The sequence below is a fragment of the Pristiophorus japonicus genome, chromosome 7 (assembly GCF_044704955.1).
Source record: "Pristiophorus japonicus isolate sPriJap1 chromosome 7, sPriJap1.hap1, whole genome shotgun sequence".
In the NCBI taxonomy this organism is placed as follows: Eukaryota; Metazoa; Chordata; class Chondrichthyes; family Pristiophoridae; genus Pristiophorus; species Pristiophorus japonicus.
Genome location: NC_091983.1, coordinates 196490204 through 196512293, shown reverse-complemented (window position 1 = coordinate 196512293; position 22090 = coordinate 196490204). Strand labels below are relative to the sequence as shown.

At 47.2% G+C, this 22090-nt stretch overlaps 1 protein-coding gene across 2 annotated transcripts in view; it reads left to right on the top strand.

Annotated features, from left to right (window-relative positions):
* Positions 1-22090, top strand: part of ddo (D-aspartate oxidase) — a 224218-nt gene that overhangs the window by 154782 nt on the left and 47346 nt on the right. The window lies entirely within an intron of this gene.

Genomic DNA, 22090 nt, shown 5'->3' with positions numbered 1-22090 from the left:
ACAATATAGTCCAGTACTGTTGCAGCCCATTATAACTTTGCAAGTCAAAATTGTAAAAGTTATATATTGCCCCAGCAAAACTATGCACTATTTTTCATATACTTTCAAAGCTGTTTTTGACAACATTGAATTGCTGCCACTTTGAGTACAAACTTAAATCTGCTATGCTTGTGTTGCTGTCTGAAGGAGCATAAATCCCTGTGAAATATGGAATGGAAACTATAAAATTTCGTATCTAATTTTGTGATCAAACTAATAATCCAATCAACATTTAAGCACAGCACCACCAAACATGCTAAAAGCCACCATTTTGGGCTCTCCAAATTGTACTGAGGCACAGGGCAGTCCAACTAGGAAAGCTGCGTTGTATATGACGAGACGTCAGTGCAAATCACGTTTCTTTGAAGAAGACTGCCGCTTAGTGGCACATCAAGTCAACGTCGATACATGGTCATTATAAACCCTTTCAAAGAGTAATAAATTATCTGGGTAGTAATTCTAAAGTTGGTGGCCTAGTTTTAAAGCTTTACGTTAAATATCCATGTCAGTTTAAAGAACACTTGCATAATTCAACTTTGGCAACTGAGCTTTTGAGAAACAGCAGTGAGAGTGGTGTTGGAGTCGTGGGCACAGTCAGTGGCCTCAGTGTGTATTTCTGTGTACCTGGCACAGCACTTGAATTTCAGGTAATTTAGTTACATTTTAAGCTCTCTTAATTTAGTGGTTTGAGCGTTTCCTCCGGTGCACCTGGTACCCTCATTTTTCACTACTGTACCCTACCTAATTTCTGGATCAGTTCCTATGGATTGGAGGGTAGCTTAATGTAACCTCACTTTTTTAAAAAAGGAGGGAGAGGGAAACACGGAATTATAGACCGGTTAGCCTGACATCGGTAGTGGGGAAAATGTTGGAATCAATTATTAAAGATGTAATAGCAGCGCATTTGGAAAGCAGTGACAGGGTCAGCCCAAGACAGCATGGATTTATGAAAGGGAAATCATGCTTGACAAATCTTCTAGAATTTTTTGAGTATGTAACTAGTAGAGTGGACAAGGGAGAACCAGTGGATGTAGTGTATTTGGACTTTCAAAAGGCTTTTAGCAAGGTCCCAAACAAGAGATTAGTGTGCAAAATTAAAGCACATGGTACTGGGGGTAATGTATTGACGTGGATAGAGAACTGGTTGGCAGACAAGAAGCAAAGAGTAGGAGTAAATGGGTCCTTTTCAGAATGGCAGGCAGTGACTAGTGGGGTACCGCAAGATTCAGTGCTGGGACCCCAGTTCTTTACAATATACATTAATGATTTAGACGAAGGAATAGAATGTAATATCTCCAAGTTTTCAGATGACACAAAGCTGGGTGGCAGTGTGGGCTGTGAGGAGGATGCTAAGAGGCTGCAGGGTGACTTGGACAGGTTAGGTGAGTGGGCAAATGCTTGTCAGATGCAGTATAATGTAGATAAATGTGAGGTTATCCATTTTGGTGACAAAAACAGGAAGACAGAATATTATCTGAATGGTGACAGGTTTGTAAAAGTGGAGGTTCAACGAAACCTGGGTGTCATGGTACATCAGTCATTGAAAGTTGGCATGCAGGTACAGCAGGCGGTGAAGAAGGCAAATGGCATATTGGCCTTCATAGCGAGATGATTTGAGTATTGGAGCAGGGAGGTCTTACTGCAGTTGTACAGGGCCTTGGTGAGGCTACACCTTGAATATTGTGTACAGTTTTTGTTATATATGTAAACCTGTAAATACCTTGTTTAACCACCAGAGGGCTCATCCACTGGAGTCCCAAGGGTTCCCACAATCCCTTGGGAGCACCTGTACATAAGGAGGCCTCACAGGCTGGAGAGACACACTGGAGACCTGTAATAAAGGACTACGGTCACACATTACTTTGAGCTTACAGTATCTGGTCAGATTCTTTATTCAAGACATAACAACTGGCAACGAGATACAGATGACGAACCCCACCGCAACAATGCAGAGAACCGTGGGCATCCTGGAGAAATTTTCAGAGGGAGATGATTGGGAAACCTTCGTGGAGCGACTCGAGCAATACTTCGCAGCCAGCTGGAAGGCGAAGCGAACGCTGCCAAATGAAGAGCGATCCTCCTCACCATTTGCGGGGCACCAATGTATGGCCTCATGAAAAATCTGCTCGATCTAGCAAAATCCACAGAGAAGTCCTACGATGATTTGTGCACACTGGTCCGGGAGCATGTAATCCCGAAGGAAAGCGTTCTGATGTCGAGATACCGGTTCTACACGTACAAGAGGTCTGAAGGCCAGGAAGTGGCGAGTTATGTCGCTGAGCTAAGACGCCTTGCAGGACATTGCGAGTTTGAAGGACACTTGGAGCACATGCTCAGGGACTTCTTTTTACTTGGCATTGGCCATGAAGTAATACTTCGCAAACTTTTGGCTGTAGAGACCCCAACCTTGAGTAAAGCCATAGCAATAGCCCAGGCGTTCATCGCCACCAGTGATAATACTAAACAAATCTATCAGCACACGAGTGCTGCTGCAAGTACTGTGAACAAAGTAATGTTGTTTTCGAATCGTAACATACAGGGCAGGTCTCACATGCCTGTAGCTGCACGTCCGCAGATGTCTCAGAATCCACCATCAAGGGTGAGGAATACAAGGCCATTAACACCTTGTTGGCGCTGCGGAGGTGATCATCGCTTCCATTCATGCCGCTTCAAAGGGTACGTTTGCAAGGGCTGTGGAACAATGGGACACCTCCAACGTATGTGCAGGCGAGCTGCGAACCCTGCTAATCCTGCAAACCACCATGTTGCAGAGGAGGACAGATCCACGGTGGATCAGGACACACCAGAGCCTCAGACTGAGGAGGCAGAGGTATATGGGGTGTACACATTTATCACAAAGAGTCCCCCGATAATGCTGATGGTTGAATTAAATGGACAGCCGGTGTCAATGGAGCTGGACACGGGCACGAGCCAGTCCATTATGAGCAAAAAGACTTTCGATAAATTGTGGTGCAGCAAGGCCTCGAGGCCAGTCCTGACTCCCATTCGCACTAAACTGAGAACATACAAAGGAACTGATTCCCGTAATTGGCAGTGCTACCGTAAAGGTCTCCTACGATGGAGCGGTGCACAATTTACCACTCTGAGTGGTACCGGGCGATGGCCCCACGCTGTTCAGCAGGAGCTGGCTGGGGAAGATACGCTGGAACTGGGACGACATCCGAGCGCTCTCGTCCGTCGACGACACCTCATGTGGCCAGGCCCTAAGCAAGTTCCCCTCGCTGTTCGAACCAGGCATCGGGAAGTTCCAAGGAGCAAAAGTGCAGATCCACTTGATTCCGGGGGCGCGACCCATCCATCACAAGATGAGAGCGGTATCATACATGATGAGAGAGAGGGTGGAAATCGAGCTGGACCGGCTGCAACGAGAGGGCATCATTTCGCCGATCGAATTCAACAAGTGGGCCAGTCCGATTGTTCCAGTCCTAAAGGGAGACGGCACCATCAGAATCTGTGGTGATTACAAAGTAACTATCAATCATTTCTCCCTGCAGGATCAATACCAACTACCAAAGGCAGACGACCTATTTGCGATGCTGGCGGGAGGAAAAACGTTCACAAAGCTGGACTTGACCTCAGCCTACATGATGCAGGAACTGGAGGAATCATCGAAGGGCCTCACCTGCATCAACACGCACAACAGTCTCTTCATATACAACAGATGCCTGTTTGGGATTCGATCAGCTGCGGCGATATTCCAGAGGAACATGGAAAGCTTACTGAAGTCGGTCCTGTGCACCGTGGTCTTCCAGGACGACATCTTGGTTACAGGTCGGGACACCGTCGAGCACATGCAGAATCCGGAGGAGGTTCTTAGTCGGCTCAATCGTGTGGGGCTCAGGTTAAAATGCTCGCAATGCGTTTTCCTGGCGCCTGAAGTGGAGTTCCTGGGAGAAGAATCGCGGCGGATAGCATTAGGCCCACTGATTCGAAGACGGAGGCAATCAAGAACGCACCGAGACCACAGAATGTGACGGAGCTGGAAATGAATGGGTATTGGGTAAAAGACAAGAAAATGCCTTTGAGAAAGCTAGGAAACTGTTATGCTCAAACAAATTGCTTATGTTGTATGATCCATGTAAGCATCTGGTACTAGCATGTGATGCGTCGTCATACGGTGTTGGGTGAGTATTGCAACAAGCTAATGAATCTGGGAAATTGCAACCGGTTGCTTATGTATCCAGAAGTCTGTCTAAGGCTGAGAGGGCCTACAGTATGATCGAAAAAGAAGCGTTAACGTGTGTTTATGTGGTAAAGAAAATGCATCAATATCTGTTTGGGCTCAAATTTGAATTGGAAACCAACCATAAGCCACTTATATCCCTCTTTTCTGAAAGTAAGGGGATAAATACGTATGCATCGGCCCGCATCCAGAGTTGGGTGCTCACATTGTCCGCATACAACTACGCCATCCGCCTCAGGCCAGGCACAGAAAATTGTGCTGATGCTCTCAGTAGGCTGCCATTGCCCACCACGGGTGGATATGGCACAGCCCGCAGATTTAGTTATGGTAATGGAAGCGTTCGAGAGTGTTGCTACCGCCCGACAGATTAGAACCTGGACGAGCCAGGACCTTTTACTGTCCTTAGTAAAAAACTGTGCGCTCCATGGGAGTTGGTCCAATGTCCTGTTAGAGATGCAGGAAGAAATGAAGCCGTACTAGCTGCGCAGAGATGAAATGTCCATACAGGCAGACTGCCTCCTATGGGGTAATCAGGTAGTGGTGCCAAAAAAGGGCAGGAATACTTTCATCAATGACCTTCACATTACCCACCCAGGCATTGTAATGATGAAAGCGATAGCCAGATCCCATCTGTGGTGGCCCGGTATCGATGCAGACTTAGAGTCCTTCGTGCACAAATGTAACACATGGTCACAGTTAAGCAATGCACCCAGGGAGGCGCCACTAAGTTTATGGTCCTGGCCCTCCAAACAATGGTCCAGGGTCGATGCCGACTATGCAGGCCCATTCTTGGGAAAAATGTTCCTTGTGGTTGTAGATGCGTACTTCAAATGGATTGAATGTGAGATAATGTCGACAAGCATGTCCGCTGCCACCATTGAAAGCCTGCGGGCCATGTTTGCCACGCATGGCCTGCCCGATGTCCTTGTGAGTGACAATGGGCCGTGCTTCACCAGTGCCGAGTTCAGAGTGTTCATGACCCGCAATGGGATCAAACATGTCACATCTTCCCCGTTTAAACCAGCGTCCAATGGTCAGGCAGAGCGAGCAATGCAAACAATCAAGCAGACCTTGAAAAGGGTAACTGAAGGCTCACTGCAGACTCGCCAATCCCGAGTCCTGCTTAGTTACCGCACAAGACCCCACTCGCTCACTGGGGTTCCCCCTGCTGAACTGCTCATGAAAAGGGTACTTAAGACAAGGCTCTCGTTAGTCCACCCTGATCTACACGAACAGGTAGAGAGCAGGCGGCTTCAACAGAATACATATCATGATCGCGCAAATGTGTCACGCGAAATCGAGATTAATGATCCTGTATTTGTGTTGAACTATGGACAACATTCCAAGTGGCTTCCCGGCACTGTCGTGGCCAAAGAGGGGGAGTAGGGTGTTTCTGGTCAAACTTTCAAATGGACTCACCTACAGGAAACACTTGGACCAAACCAAACTCAGATTCACAGACTATCCAGAGCAACCCACATTAGACTCTACCTTTTTCGACCCCCCAACACACACACACAAGTGGCAACCAACCCAGTGGTTGACCACGAAGCAGAACCCATCACCTGCAGCAGCCCAGCAGGACTCACCACAACTCTTTTGGGAGGAAAAACTAAACAGTAAATCGTGCCCCCCGATCTGGGGGAAGGACTCACCACATCCAGCAGCCTGGCAAGGCCAGCTGCGCAGCAGCCTAGCGAGGGCCCAACAAATGACTCACCAAAACCAGCATTTGCACCGAGACAATCAACCAGGAAAAGGAAGGCCCCAGATCGACTCACATTGTAAATAGTTACACTATTGACTTTGGGGGGGGGGGGGGGGGGGAGTGTTGTTATATATGTAAACCTGTAAATACCTTGTTTAACCACCAGAGGGCTCATCCCCTGGAGTCCCAAGGGATCCCCCCTGGAGTCCCAAGGGATCCCACGATCCCTTGGGAGCACTTGTACATAAGGAGGTCTCACAGGCTGGAGAGACACTCTGGAAACCTGTAATAAAGGACTACGGTCACACATTACTTTGAGCTTACAGTATCTGGTCAGATTCTTTATTCAAGACATATCAGTTTTGTTCTCCTAATCTGAGGAAGGACATTCTTGCTATTGAGGGAGTGCAGCGAAGGTTCACCAGATTGATTCCCAGGATGGCAGGACTGACATATGAAGAAAGGCTGGATCGACTAGGTTTTTATTCACTGGAATTTAGAAGAATGAGAGGGGATCTCATAGAAACATATAAAATTCTGACGGGATTGGACAGGTTAGATGCAGGAAGAATGTTCCCGGTGTTGGGGAAGTCCAGAACCAGGGGTCACAGTCTAAGGATAAGGGGTAAGCCATTTAGGACTGAGATGAGGAGAAACTTCTTCACCCAGAGAGTGGTGAACCTGTGGAATTCTCTACCACAGAAAGTTGTTGAGACCAGTTCATTAGATATATTCAAAAGGGAGTTAGATGTGGCCCTTACAGCTAAAGGGATCAAGGGGTATGGAGAGAAAGTAGGAATGGGGTACTGAAGTTTAATTATCAGCCATGATCATATTGAATGGTGGTGCAGGCTCGAAGGGCCGAATGGCCTACTCCTGCACCTATTTTCTATGTTTCTATGTTTCATATTTCCTGTCATTCCTCTTCACTAGTCTCACCATATGTGTCCCCTCAAATCTTTCATTTCCAGCCACAATCTTGTGCTAAAGATGAATCACTAATTGCTCTCAACTTGCTCAATGCATTCATTCCAGGTTTCTGGAATGCTGAACAGCCCTATGCTGATGTGGTTCCTTTCTGCCGCTTGTAGTTTGTGATTATTCAGTGAGTAGTGACCGGATGGAATGATCAGCAAATTCCCTCATTTAGCATTAAACCAAAAATTGGTACTAAGGCAAAAAGAAAGGTTTATATTGGCTTCGCTCAGTTGGTAGCATTCTTACCTCTGAATTTAGAAGTTTCATGTCCCTCTCTAGCATGTGATCTGACACTGTTCTTCAGCTGCATATTGAAAATTATAATCAAATTTTTCTGTGTGTGCAAATTGGCTGCTGCATTTCCCACATTACAACAGTGGCTACATTTCAAAAGTACTTCATTGGCTGTAAAGTGCTTTGGGACAACCAGTCTTTCTTTTTCTGCAAAGTGCGGGAGAAGATCTAATTTCCCAGTGATAACTGTGCCTTTCTATTTTAGGTGCAGAGGATTTTCAGTAAAAACTGCTTAAAAGTATCAAACCATGTAAAGTTTGTAAAATGTCACCTTTCTCAAAGAAACCAAAAACTTGGTCTCAACGCGTGCTGAATTCAGGGCTCCAAATAGTATATGAGGAATGCAACTAATATCCTTCAGGCCATTCATCTACTAGTTGGCTTTTGATCCCCTCAAGAGACAAGGGACTTAAACATTTTTTTTTAACTTGTACTCGGGATGTGAATGACACTGGCAATGCCTCAAGTGTTGCCAATCTCTGGTTGTCCTGACAATTGATTGGCTTGTAAGGCCACTTTAGAGGGCACTGAGGTGAGCACATAATGTGAAGTGAGGAGCATGTGTTGGCCAGACCAGGTAGGGGTGTCAGACTCACTTCCTTGAAGGATGTTAATGAATCAGTTGGACTTTTTATGACAATCCAGCAGCTTTTGTGGTAATTTAATCGGGTGCAAGTACACACACTACCGTATTTATTGAATTCAGCTGCACAATGACCTCACGGTTGTATGACAGCCGCTACACTTCTGTACCCATCCTCAGCAAAATTTAGAAAAAAGAACAAAAAGTGCTGCAAACACTCAGCAGGTCAGCCAGCATATGTGGAGAGAACAGATATGTCAATATTTTGGGCGTAGACTATTTGTCAGAACTGAGAGTGTTTCCAACATTTTCTATTTTTGTTTTAGATTTCCAGCATCTGCAGTTTTTTTGCTGAAAATGTAGCTTTGTTCCTGTCTCTCCACACCAAGTCATTTATATGCACAGTAAACACTAATGGTCTCCATAATCTGCTAGTGACTCCTTGACATGTTGACACAGTTCCAGTAACCCGCTATTTTCTCTGGTTTAGCCAGCTTTCAGTCCACCTCAGAAGTTGATGTGTGAAGTGCTTAGAACATGTGATTGTAGTAAGGTTTTCACTTGTGCATTGCACCTTGACTGTGTGCCCTGCTGAGCTATGATATAATTGCATGCGATGTAATGAAAGGGATTGTTTGATACAGCACAGAAGGAGGCCATTAGACCCGTTGTGTCTGTGCCAGCTCTTTGAAAGAGCTAACCAATCAGTCCCACTCCCTTGCTCTTTCCTCATAGCCCTGCATGTTTACCGTGGATAATAAATGGAGCACAAAATCGAGAAGGCAACACATTGTGGCATGGAATCTTGGGCCATCTATCTAGTAATTGGTACTGTTGGATAGGCTTACCTTTTGAGATTTCTTAAAATCTGCTTCCTTTCCCTCCCTCATCTGTCCCCAAGCATTTCAGGCAAGGTGAACGGAGTTAAGCTTGGCTGCCACCTCCTGCTCTCTCTGGGGAAGGTGTCCATAAGTACCAAACATGTCTCCTTGTTAACCATTAAACAGGAGGTTGGGTCAATTGCCATTCCAATTATTTGTCTGCAGAATCCATTTCCTTCCTCAATGTTGCGTTTTCTATTCTTTCACTCTGGCCCATCAATTCTCCTCTGCAAAGACTGAAAACTTGTAAAGACTATTTTCAAGCCCTGTGATAAGGTAACAACAATTGTTGGCTCTATATGTGATGATTTATGTTTTAGTAATTATATCCCTTTAAAGGCAGCAAGCTAGTGAGATTTTGCAGTCTCCTTCCCCCTCCCACTTTCAGCCATGCTCCCTCTGCAATTCTCAAGGGGTACAGGCAGCTTATTTAAATTAGATTCCTGAGCTTGTTTTGCAGTATCCTATGAGAGCAGCTCGTCCTTCTGCCAGCATAAACCTCAGATCCCAATAGTGGTCCTGAAAGCAAAGATGTGCCGGTGAACCATAGACAAACTTCAGTATCAATGCCATTCGCTGCTCCTGTCATGCACTAGTCAGAAAAAATAGGTTATGTCCAAAAAAAGTACTTGTATATCTCCAAGTATGTTCTGTTTTCCCCCAAACTCCTCCCCTCCCCCCCTCATATCTCTCTCTCTCTCTCTCTCTCTCTCTCTCTCTCTCTCTTCCTCCTCCTCCTCCTCCTCCCCCTCCCCCCCACTACCTTGAGAACTACATAAACTCTTTCAGATGTTGCTGACCGAATCATAAGTGTTCCTTCTTATAGATTCATAGTCATTGAATTTGTGGCACAGAAGGAGGCCATTTATTTCATCGTTCTTGTGCTGGTGCAAACTCTTCAACTAAACCTGTTTATTTTAGTCCAATTACCTTTCCCGTATCCTTTTATATTCTTCCATTTTAAATGTCCATCCAATTCCCCCTTTAAATTATGTTCTAACCTGAAGTGCAGGACCCCAAAAGTAGTCATTTCAAGATTACTCCGACGTGTTACCAAGATGAGAGACTACAAAGGTAAGCGATATGCCAACATAATTACAAGGCCGAAGAAAAGAAGCATTAGTGTTGAAAAGTACTCTTAAGATTTTGAACACTTTTGTTATTTTGGTTTAAGAAAAAGTTTAAAGTATCATTGCAAGTTTAGGACCATCCTGTTGTTGTTCAGCTAGTATATTTTGCTTCTGTTTTGATTTTATTCATGTAATAAATTCAATTTGTTTTTGGGTTGAACTGTATGGTTTGACAAAATCATGAAGGCTTTTGATAGAGTAAATAAGGAGAAACTGTTTCTAGTGGCAGGAGGGTTGGTAACCAGAGGACACAGATTTAAGTTAATTGACAAAAGAGCCAGAGGTGAGAGGAGGAAAATTGAGGAGTTGTTATGATCTGGAATGAACTGCCTGAAAGGGTGGTGGAACCTGATTCAATAATAACTTTCTAAAGTGAATTGGACAATTACTTGGGGGGAGAAAATTGCAGTGGTTATGGGGAAAGAGCAGAGGATGGGACGAATGAGATAGCTCTTTCAAAGTACCAGCACAGGCACGATGGGCCAAATTGACGACTCCTGTGCTGTATCATTATGTGGCGGGAAATCGACGTAGTTGATCCATGAATAACCCAGCAGTGCCAGGATGTATTGCCAGCCTTGAGGCAAGCTACACATAGTCGGTGCTGAGAATATGAAGAGAGCTGAAAGCACAATTGTTGGTAGCAAACTTGGGATCAGTCTCACTTAAAGGACCAAGCGGGTGGTTCAAATCTTGAAAGTAAATGACCAGAAGCAAATAGTGGTCAAAATGAACAGAGTTCAGAGGTTGATTCTATTGTGAACAAAAAGGAACGGAACGAACACTGAAAAAACGGAAGAGAAGAGAACGAACAGAAGAGGGAACATTGAAGAGGAACGACTGGTCACGGAACCAATGACCACAAACCTACAATCTATGATAACAGCAACTAACTGGGACGGGTGATTGTATGTCTTCGGTCAATTCTCTCAGAAGTCTTGTTCTGTAGTTTGTTAGTTTTTGCGTAATAAGACTGACAGCTGGGTTAAGCCTAAACTTTGCGTCACATGTAGTCCTTTTTCTTGTAATTCCCGAGGTCTACGAATCAAGGTAGAGTGTAAAAGGCACACCCTACAGAAAATGGCAACCGCGGCAGGACCTTGGTGTTTGGAATAAGATCACAGACACAAATCAAGGGCAAGAAACCCTGGGGAGGCTTGGTTAAGTCTCAGGTCAGCTAAGTTAGTCGTAGAAAGTAAGGAATCTCAGGGCAACCAGAGAAGGAAGGAAACAGTAGTTGGAGTAATCCCGGGTTGACTAGGGTAGCCACCGAGAAAAGAAATCGCAGGTAGTCTGGGAAGGGGTCTCAGGGAGACCAAAGTACTCTCGAGGGCGACTAATGTAACCGGAGAGCTCCGACTGACGAGAGTAGCCACCGGGAGAAGTAGTCGCGGGTAGTCTGCGAAGGGGTCTCAGGGAGGCCAGGGGTAATCTCACGGATGGCCAGGGAAGCCAGAGGAAACAGTCTCGGACAGGCTGGAGTAATCTCGGTTGACTGGGTTAGTCACAGAGAAAAGTCAGAAGTAGTCACGGGTAGTCTGCGAAGGGGTCTCGGAGAGGCCAGGGGTAATCTCAAGGGCGGCTAGGGCAGCCAGAGGAAAGAAACAGTCTCAGACAGGCTGGACTAATCTCGAGTCAACTAGTAATAGTAACTGCAGGTCACTGCGAGGTGGTCTCAGGGGAGACCAAGGTAGTCAGGTAAAATTTCTCAGCCAGAGGCATTGGAAATGGACTCACCGCAGCAAAACGTGGTAGAGCCCGCGGCTAAGAGCAGTGGTAGGAAGTCCATGGAGGCTAAGATAGCTGCATATATATGCAACAAACTGGACATTTCAGAGCCATGGGCACGAGAAATGCTACACTCTAGGGATCTGCAGGAAAAAGCGGCAGAGTGGACAATCAGTAGTAACCACAAAGGGTCAAAAGAGAAGGCGATTTGGCTCATGTGCCTGCAGCAGCAGACACAACTGTTAAGAGAAAAGGTAGGACAGCTGGAGGAGGAGAATAAGAAATTAAAAGATGAGATAAGTAGTTTCGAGAAAGAAAAGCAGGACCAAAGTATCAAAGACGAACTAGCGTGAAATCACCTAGAATATGTGTAGTGCTAGGTGACCGAGTGCAGAAGGCAGCAGCAAAGTGAAAGGCACTTAGAGAGAGCCAAAGAAGCAGAAGAACAGCTAAGAAAGATAAAGATAGCATATCAGGTAACGCAGAAACAGGGTTACGAGCAGGCAGATCACGGACCTTGTAAAGAAAATATCCGCCAATTAACGGCAGAGTTAGATGGGGCCAAAGGGATGGTTTGTCTCATGGCAGGCACCAGGGGGAGGCGAGGAAGGTTGGGATCCAGAGGAGAAGGAGTGAGACGATGGGCCCCAGTATAGCGAGCATCGGCCGGCTCCCGAGGCACCGGGACCCCCGAAACCGATGTGTCTCTTGAGATAGCAGAAATTCGGCCCACCCCCACCAAATAGTGGTCCGGTACCATTACAGAGTGACTATGTGATCCCATACATGCCGCTTCAGCTGCAGGAGATGCTGACAGTTATGGAAAAATTAAAGCAAGGAGGGGAGGCCTCCGTCATTTTGCCAATATAGAGCAGATAGGGGGTATCTCCAACGAGGAGGAGATAGTGAAGTTAACGCTGCTGTTCCTGGAAGGGAAGCTATATCAGAGTTTGTCGACAGCCACCAAGTTAGGTGGAGGAACCCCACAGGACTTAAAGGAGGAAATCTTGGCAGCAATAGGGTACAGTCAAGGTAGACCGTTCTGGCAAACAGAACAGACTACGCGTAAGTAAACGAATCATCCGATACATTTGCAGACAGACTGTGGCCTATTTATTTGAGGGCCACTGGAGGAAATCTGATACAGGCAGATTTAATAGGGGAACCCAGAAACCATTGGCTGAGAACTATAATGGCTAACAGTTTGCCACGGCTCAGAACAAAGGTCGAAGCATGGTTTGAGCCAGGCGATCTCCAAAATACTGAGGCAGGGATGTTGAGAAGATTATCTCTAGCATTTAAGTCCAGACAAGGGGAAGAGGAGAAACTGAAAGAGAAGGTGCATGAAGTAAAAGGAGAGGTTAGGACAAAGAGAGACTGGAGACAAGAGGGAGGTAATGCGGGTCGATCGGGTGTTTTAACTGTGGGAAGTTGGGACACTGGAGCAAGGATTGTAGACTCTCGAGAGGAGGGAAGCCAGGGTACGAGTGTGCTGAGGTAGAAAAAGGCCAAAGGAAAGTAGCCGACAATCCAGTACAGGTTTTATGGACTCATTACAGCACGGGTGGAGGAAAGCTGGATGCTGCAGTGGGTGAAAAGGGACTCAATGCGTCGGCACCCCCACTTTGACGTTGCGCCCAGCCAGAGTACCTGTGTCTGCTCATCTATGATGAGTGGGGCAGGCCATGTGTGGATGTGAAGGTGGAAGCAGTTAGGGAAAGGTACCTAGTAGATACAAGAGCCTCTAGCACGGTTGTCCACTCACCGAATCCAACCACTTTTCTGAGCGGAGTCCCATTTACATTGGTGGGTTTTACAGGTAATGAACAGGCTGGGGCAGTGTCGAAACACTTAACCATAGAGTTAGGACCTAACACAACAAAGTGGAAATGCATTTTAATGAAGTGGGAACAGCCCGGTTCGGGAGTTCTCGGGGCTGACTACCTGTTGACACCACGCCATAGTGGATATGAAGAACAATTGTCTATGGGGGGCAGTTAATGAAGATAGGATGGGTGAAATCATAGTGATTCCCAGGAACAGTACAGACAAAGGCAACACCTGCACGATGACGCCGAAAGGGAGTTATGACTTAGAAAGATTAATCGACAACACTCCGGCCAGGTATCAAGGGCATGTACGGGAGAATATGGATGCATTGCAATGCACAAGCAAGCATGATTGTGGGAGAGTAACTGGGGTAGAGGTGAAGATAGACGGGAATCTGTTGACACGGCTGCAGAAATAGTATAATTTTCCCCGGGAAGCAGAAAGGGATTCGGAAACTGCTATAAATTCCCTGGTGGATCAAGGTGTGTTGAGGACCATAGCCACCCATGTAAATTCACCCCTATGGCCAGTAAAGAAGCCTGATAACTCATGGAGGGCCGCGGTAGATTACCGAGTCCTGAATAAAAATATTCCAGTCTGTGCACCCAAGGTAGCAGTGGTAGCAGATTTGATAGTGAGTATCCCTGCAGCCGCCACAACCTTTACTGTGCTGGACATTTCAAACAGGTTTTGGTCCATTCCCCTGAGACGAGAGGACCAGTATAAATTTGCCTTTACCTTTAAGGGTTAGCAGTACATGTGGACATGTATTCCACAAGGTTTTCACAACAGTCCCTCAATATTTCGCCAGAGTATGTCCGAAGCACTAAAAGGTTTTAGTCAGCCAGATTGGTTGGTCCAATATGTGGATGACTTGTTATTCTCCGAATGTGCAGAGGACCACGGGCCATTATTGAGTGAATTACTGCAGTTGTTAAAAGAAGCAGGTTTTAAGATAAATCCAAAGAAAGCTCAAGTAGGCCAAGGGGAGGTGCAGTTTCTAGGTTTGACCATTAGAGCAGGAGAGAGAGCCATAGGTGGATCTAAGAGAAAGGACGTGTCTGGGTTAAGATCTTTCCTGGGAATAACGGGTTACTGCAGGGAATTTATCGAGGGATATGCAGCCATGGCAGCTCCTTTGTTGAGGCTTCTTAGGAAAGGAGTAGAGTGGGAATGGAGTGAGAGTTGTCAGGAAATTTACTTTCGTTTAAAGGAGATGTTACAGACAGCACCAGCGTTGAGAGCAATAAATGGGGACCAGGACTTTAGTCTGGAGATAGCAGTGACTGGGGACGGTTTGAGAGCAGTGTTACTCCAGGCGTGACATGGCAAGCTGAGACCGGTGGCCTACGCCTCCGGGGTTCTCACATAAGTAGAAAAGAACTTTTCGAATTGCGAGCGACATCTGTTAGCAACTTTTTGGGCAGTAAAGCATTTTCGGTCACTCACAGGGCTAGCTACAGTGACTCTGCTGACCTGTCACACCCCGACACAAATGTTACTGGACGCTAGAATGAAAGATGGGACAGTAAGCGGTAACAGGATTGCTCGCTGGACATTGTTGCTTACTCAGTTAGACCTGAAGGTAGAAAGGCTAGGAGAACCAAAGCTAGCCCCGAACCTGGTTTATCTGGGGGCAGCTCACAGTGTGTTCAGTGGAAGGAGTGTGGGATGTAGATGTGGGATTCCGAGCAGGGGAACATCCAACAGGTAGGGACATATGTAGATGGGTCTAGTTCAGTGACAAACGGAGAGAGAAAAACAGGCTGTGGGATTTACGATCCTGAGACTGGGATAGAAAAAGCCATAAAGCTCCCCAACACTTTAAGTGCACAGCAAGTCGAACTGGCAGCTGTAGCGTATATGGTCACACACCCTAGTGAACTCCCAACTCCCTATACGATATGTTCGGACTCCATGTTCACTTGTAACTCCTGCACAGAGTATTTAGCAATATGGGCTAGGCGAGGATTCAAGTCCTCAGACGGGAAGCTGTTAGTAACGGCTCCGTTGTTAAAAGTCATTTTGGACGTCACAGGTCGGGACCAGAAGGATTATTACATCCAAAAGTTCAAATCACACTCTAAGACAGAGCCCAAGTGGAAAGGGACTGGCCAAAACAGGGGCAGGAGAAGCGACACCTTGGGACCTGTATCACTGTGGACAGATCATGGCTGGAACAGGCAGAGAGGGGCCCAAATAAGTACCATTACCGCCTTGATTTAAAACAGACTCAGCTACGAGATGCAGACCTTAGAGCAGCGATTAGAGACGAGATAGACGGGAAGTCTGCAGCGGGACCTTTGGGAGCTGCAGACATAGCAGTAAGACAGGGAATGCTATTTAAAGGAGATAGTTGGATCGTGCCTGGGCAGTGCAGGGAAGAATTCTTGCAGCTTGCTCATGGGGTCCAGGAGCTGGACATCCAGGGCCAGAAACGACGTGGAATAAAGTACAGGCCGTAGGATGGTGGCCCGGGCTTAGAAACGATGTAAAGGATTATTGTCAGAATTGTCTGGTATGTGCCGCAAACAAACCAGATCCCCACCGGAGGAAGGCTCCGTTGGGACACACAGGGAGGGTAGAGGGGCCATGGCAGTCTATACAGATAGATTTTATAGGGCCAATGCCCACCTCAGGCAGAGGCAATAAAAATTGCTCGGTGATAATAGATCTCTTTACAAAAAGGGTAGAAGTTTTTCCTTGTAAGGCGGCCACCGCAGTAGTCACAGCAAAGATTCTGGTGCGAGAAGTATTTTCTCAATGGGGACTGCCCTGATAGTGGAATCAGATCAAGGGAGTCATTTCACCAGCGCGGTAATGCAGGCCACCCTAATGCTGTTATGAATACAGGGGAAATGGCACGTGGCGTGAAACTCCCAATCGTCAGGTCCAGTAGAAAGGACAAACCGGACCGTAAAAGAGAGGCTTAGAAAGGAGATAGAAGATATCCCGAAGAAATGGGATGAGATCCTACCTCGAATACTGATGAGCCACCGAGCCAGTCTCTAAGAGTATGGGACACTCCCCCCTGATGACAGGGAGACATATGAGGTCCCCGACCCATATTCTAGCACCAGTCCTGACCAAAAAGCAGGTTAAAGAGGTCACATGGGATAGGTTTGTCAGAGATCTGTATGATACTCGAAAGGGGCAGCATTGGGAAGCAGCTAACAATATGGGCAGACAGCACCAGTAGAATAAACTGCTGCTGGAACCCCGGGTTACACAGGAATGGAGGGTAGGGGATCAGGAATTATGCAAGAATAGGGGCATTTGAACCGTTGTACAAAGGACCATATAGCATAGTAGAAAAGGCAAGCCCTATGGTCTACACGATCCAGCTGCCAAAATGAATAAAGTGGTTTCATATAAACCAATGTAAGCTGTACAACCCCAGAGAGAAAAGTAAAAAGCGGGCCAAGGCCCAAGGAACTGTGATGAGTTTGATCGATGTAAGCCTTCCACCAATGCTGTGGGATGATGATGATGGAGAAATAAGGGACGGAGCAGTAAGGCAGAGTGGTCGGGTGCCACGACCTAGGGTGCCCTGGACGTCTCCTCCATCTCCACACCTGAGCCTTCGAAAGCCCAAGCATCGGGATAAAAGGAGAGGGAAGCAGCGATCTATAAATGTACGTATGTGTATAACTGAAGAAGGACCTGTGAGGGGGAGGCCCCCACAGAGCAAAAGTATTTCTTTCATTTTGTCTTTATAGGAGCAAATCGAGCCCGGGATACGAGATGAGGTGGACGTTGTGGATAGGCCTGTGATGGCCCTGATTATTAAAGGATGGGGAGATCGGGGTGACACCGAGACATTCCATACATGCGGGTGTATGGGAGGAACCAGCCCCACTGTAACTCAAGGGGAAGTGATACAGAGCAACGAAGGCACAAACGCCTATGCTCACACTGGGAGTTGGCCAGGGTGGTTAGGGTCAAATTCGACCAAGTACTCCAGACAAACCGGAAATAAACTTGGGGAGGTATCAGTGTCCTGCCCAAGGGTAAACATCACAACCAGAAAGGTATGGGTGAGAGAGGGTAGACGAATTTGTCTGGAATGTAAAGGGAGTACCCCCATGGGAGGATGGTGGTGGTTACGGAAAACAGACAGGGGAAAAATTAATGCATCCACAGGATGGGAGAAATTGGGAAACAGGCGGACCACAGGAACAAAATTGTGTTGGGAGAAGTGGTGGAAGGAGGAACAAGAGATTTATGTCTGTGTGGTTGGATCTAGCCACAAGTGCGGGGAGGTGTGGGGATCATCTTTAAACGGCAAGAGCAGGATTCTGGGTCAGGAATGAATTGGACGCAGGGTTTTGATTCCTGTGTGACCTTGAACCCTCCAAAAACAGTCAATGCAACCGAGCTGATCATGAGCAGATTAAAACCTCTCCCTAAAATGCTGGAGATTCCAAACCAAGAAATTCCATGTCCTGTCCTAACACCCGGGCCTAAGAATGGGCTAGCGTTAATCCCAACAGGGAAAATGTTGTATCATACTGTGTATTACAAAGTAGTGTCGGTTATTCTGAATTTAACAGAGTTACAATTACCCCGGTGGTGCCCGCCAGAAACGGAAAAGTTGTACGAACGATTGTTAAAAGAAATGTTTAAACAATTTCTCAGAAGAATTATAGGGACGAAAGTCAGGGGGACGAAAAGGGGATTAATGAATGATGCAGCTACAGCGTTTAATACAGGGACTTCACTGGTCAATAGTGTAGACAACGCGCAGTTGCAAGTCCAAGTAAATACCTTAAGGGACCAGTTAAAGAAAATACTGGAGGAGGGTAGTGACCTAGAGGACCACGAACTACAGGAGGACCAGATAATGACAATCCATTTGAAGGAGATGGTAGCTGAGGTGGAAACACACGCTCAGACCATCAATGCTCGAATAAAGGAGGGTCGAAACATGTCAGATCAAGCTGCTCAGAATGATGTGTGTAATGTATGGAGCTTAGTTGTTAAATAAAGGACACAGTAATTTAGAGGATTTAAAACAAAGCCACGTACCATCGTGGGTCAGTAACTGTTGTGTATCTGTAAAGCATGCACTCCCATGTTCCGTCACCAGGGAGCTCATCCCCTGAAGTCCAAGGGATCCCAGCATCCCTTGGGAGCACTGTATATAAGCCGGCCCCTAAGGCCTGTTCCTCACTCTGGAGTGTCTTATTAAAGACTGAGGTCACTGTTACTTTACATCCCTATGTGCAGCCTCATCTGTGTTAGGAACACAACAACTGGCGACGAGAATACGAATCCAAAGCAAAGATGCAGCAAACTGTGGGCATCCTGGAGAAGTTCTCGGAGGGTGAGGACTGGGAAGCCTATGTCAAACGGCTAGACCAGTACTTTGTAACCAACGAGCTGCATGGAGAAGGAAGCGCTACAAAAAGGAGAGCGGTCCTCCTCACAGTCTGCGGGGCACCGACCTACAGCCTCATGAAGAATCTTCTGGCTCCGGTGAACCACACAGATAAGTCGTACGAGGAGCTGTGTACACTGGTTTGGGAGCATCTTAACCCGAGGGAGAGCATGCTGATGGCGAGGTATCGGTTCTACACGTGCCAGCGATCTGAAGGTCAGAAAGTGGCGAGCTACGTCGCCGAGCTAAGGCGGCTTGCAGGACAATGTGAGTTTGATGGCTACCTGGAGCAAATGCTCAGAGACTTTTTTGTACTGGGCATTGGCCAAGAGACCATCCTACGAAAACTTTGGATTGTAGAGACACCGAACCTCAGTAAGGCCATTGCGATAGCACAGGGATTTATGTCCACCAGTGATAGCACCAAACAAATCTCTCAGCACACAAGTGCTAGCAATGTTCATAAATTAACTGGAACTGGGTTTGCGAGCAGAAATGTACAGGGCAGAACCCACAAGTCTGCAACTGCCTGCAGGCCTCAGGTGACTCAGATGACTCAGCGACCCCAACAAAGGATGAATGCAAGGCAATTTACACCTTGTTGGCATTGTGGAGGCTTCCATTCAGCCTATTCATGCCGCTTCAAAGGGTATATTTGCAAGAGCTGTGGAACAATGGGGCATCTCCAACGAGCTGCAAGCTCTGCAAAACCTGCTAACCACCACGTGGCAGAGGAAGATCGGTCCATGGTGGATCAAAGCAATTTCGAGCCTCAGAGAGAGGAGGCAGATGCTGAAGTACACGGGGTGCACACATTTTCGACGAAATGTCCACCTATAATGCTAAATGTAAAATTGAATGGCTTACCCATAGCCATGGAACTGGACACTGGCGCTAGCCAATCCATCATGAGTAAAAAGATGTTTGAGAGACTGTGGTGCAACAAGGCACTCAGACCAGCCCTGAGCCCCATCCACACGAAACTGAGAACGTACACCAAAGAGCTTATCACTGTCCTGGGCAGCGCCATGGTCAAGTACATCTACGAGGGCACGGTGCATGAACTGCCACTCTGGATTGTCCCGGGCGATGGCTCCACACTGCTTGGAAGGAGCTGGCTGGGCAAAATCTGCTGGAACTGGGATGACATCCGAGCACGATCACATGTCGGTGAGGCCTCATGTACCCAGGTTCTTAATGATTTTTCTTTCCTTTTTGAGCCAGGCATTGGAAACGTTTCTGGAGCGAAGGTGTGGATCTACTTGGTCCCAGAGGCACGACCCATTCACCATAAGGCGTGAGCGGTACCTCACATGATGAGGGAGAGAGTGGAAATCGAGCAGGATAGGCTGCAACGCGAGGGCATCATCTCCCCAGTGGAATTCAGCAAGTGGGCCAGCCCGATTGTTCCAGTACTCAAAAGTGATGGCACGGTCAGGATTTGTGGCGATTATAAAGTAACTATTAATCGTTTCTCGCTACAGGACCAATACCCGCTACCTAAGGCAGACGACCTATTTGCGATGCTGGCAGGAGGCAAAACATTCACCAAGCTCGACCTGACTTCGGCCTACATGACGCAGGAGTTGGAGGAGTCTTCGAAGGGCCTCACCTGCATCAACACACACAAGGGACTGTTCATCGACAACAGATGCCTGTTTGGAATTCGGTCGGCTGCAGCAATCTTCTAGAGAAACATGGAGAACCTACTCAAGTCAGTACCACACACGGTGGTCTTTCAGGACGACATATTGGTCACGGGTTGGGACACCGCCGTGCACCTACAAAGACCTGGAGGAGGTCTTTGGACGTAGACTTTTTGGGGGGAAAGATCGCAGGGACGGCATTCGGCCCACAGACGCCAAGACAGAGGCCATCAGGAACGCGCCCAGGCCACAGAACGTCATGGAGCTGCAGTCGTTCCTGGGGCTCCTCAACTATTTTGGTAACTTCCTACCAGGGTTAAGCACCCTTTTAGAGCCCCTACATGTGTTATTGCGCAAAGGTGAGAACTGGGTATGGGGAGAAAAACAAGTAATTGCTTTTGAGAAAGCCAGAAACATTTTATGCTCCAACAAACTGCTTTTATTGTATAACCCACGTAAAAGACTTGTGCTAGCATGTGACGCATCATCGTACGGAGTCGGGTGTGTATTACAACAAGCGAACGCTACGGGGAAGTTGCAACCTGTCGCCTGTGCTTCCAGGAGCTTGTCTAAGGCCGAGAGGGCCGACAGCATGATTGAGAAAGAGGCATTAGCGTGTGTGTTCGGGGTAAAGAAAATGCATCAGTATTTGTTTGGCCTCAAATTTGAGCTGGAAACCGATCACAACTTCCTCACATCCCTGTTGGCTGAAAACAAGAAGATAAATACTAATGCCTCAGCCCGCATACAAAGGTGGGCACTCGTGCTATTAGCGTATAACTATACCATCCGCCACAGGCCAGGCACCGAGAACTGTGCGGATGCTCTCAGTCGGCTACCATTACCCACCACGGGGGTGGAAATGGCGCAGCCTACAAACTTGTTGATGGTGGCGCAGCCCGCAGACTTGTTGATGGTCATGGAAGCATTTGAAAATGATAAATCACCTGTCATCGCCCGCCAGATTAGGACTTGGACCAGCCAAGATCCTCTGCTGTCTCTAATAAAAAACTGTGTACTGCATGGGAGCTGGGCCAGCATCGCCATTGAAATGCAAGAGCCAATCAAGCCGTTCCAGCGGCGAAAGGACGAGCTGTCCATTCAGGCAGACTGCCTGTTGTGGGGTAACCTCGTAATGCTACCAAAAAAGGGCAGGGAGACGTTCATCTCGGATCTCCACAGCACACACCATTGTATAGTAATGATGAAAACAATAGCCAGATCCCACGTGTGGTGGCCCGGTATCGACTCTGACTTCGAGTCCTGTGTACGGCAATGCAGCATGTGTGCTCAGTTGAGCAACGCGCCCAGAGAGGCACCACTAAGTTTGTGGTCCTGGCCCTCCAGACCATGGTCGAGGATCCATGTTGACTATGCGGGCCCATTTCTCGGTAAAATGTTCCTGGTGGTGGTGGATGCTTTTTCAAAATGGATTGAATGTGAAATAATGTCGGGAAGCACCGTCACCGCCACCATTGAAGGCCTGAGGGCCATGTTTGCCACCCACAGCCTGCCTGACATTCTGGTCAGTGACAACGGGCCATGTTTCACCAGTGCCGAATTTAAAGAATTCATGACCCGCAATGGGATCAAACATGTCACCTCGGCCCCGTTTAAACCAACCTCCAATAGGCAGGCAGAGTGGGCAGTCCAAACCATCAAACAGAGCCTTAAACGAGTCACAGAAGG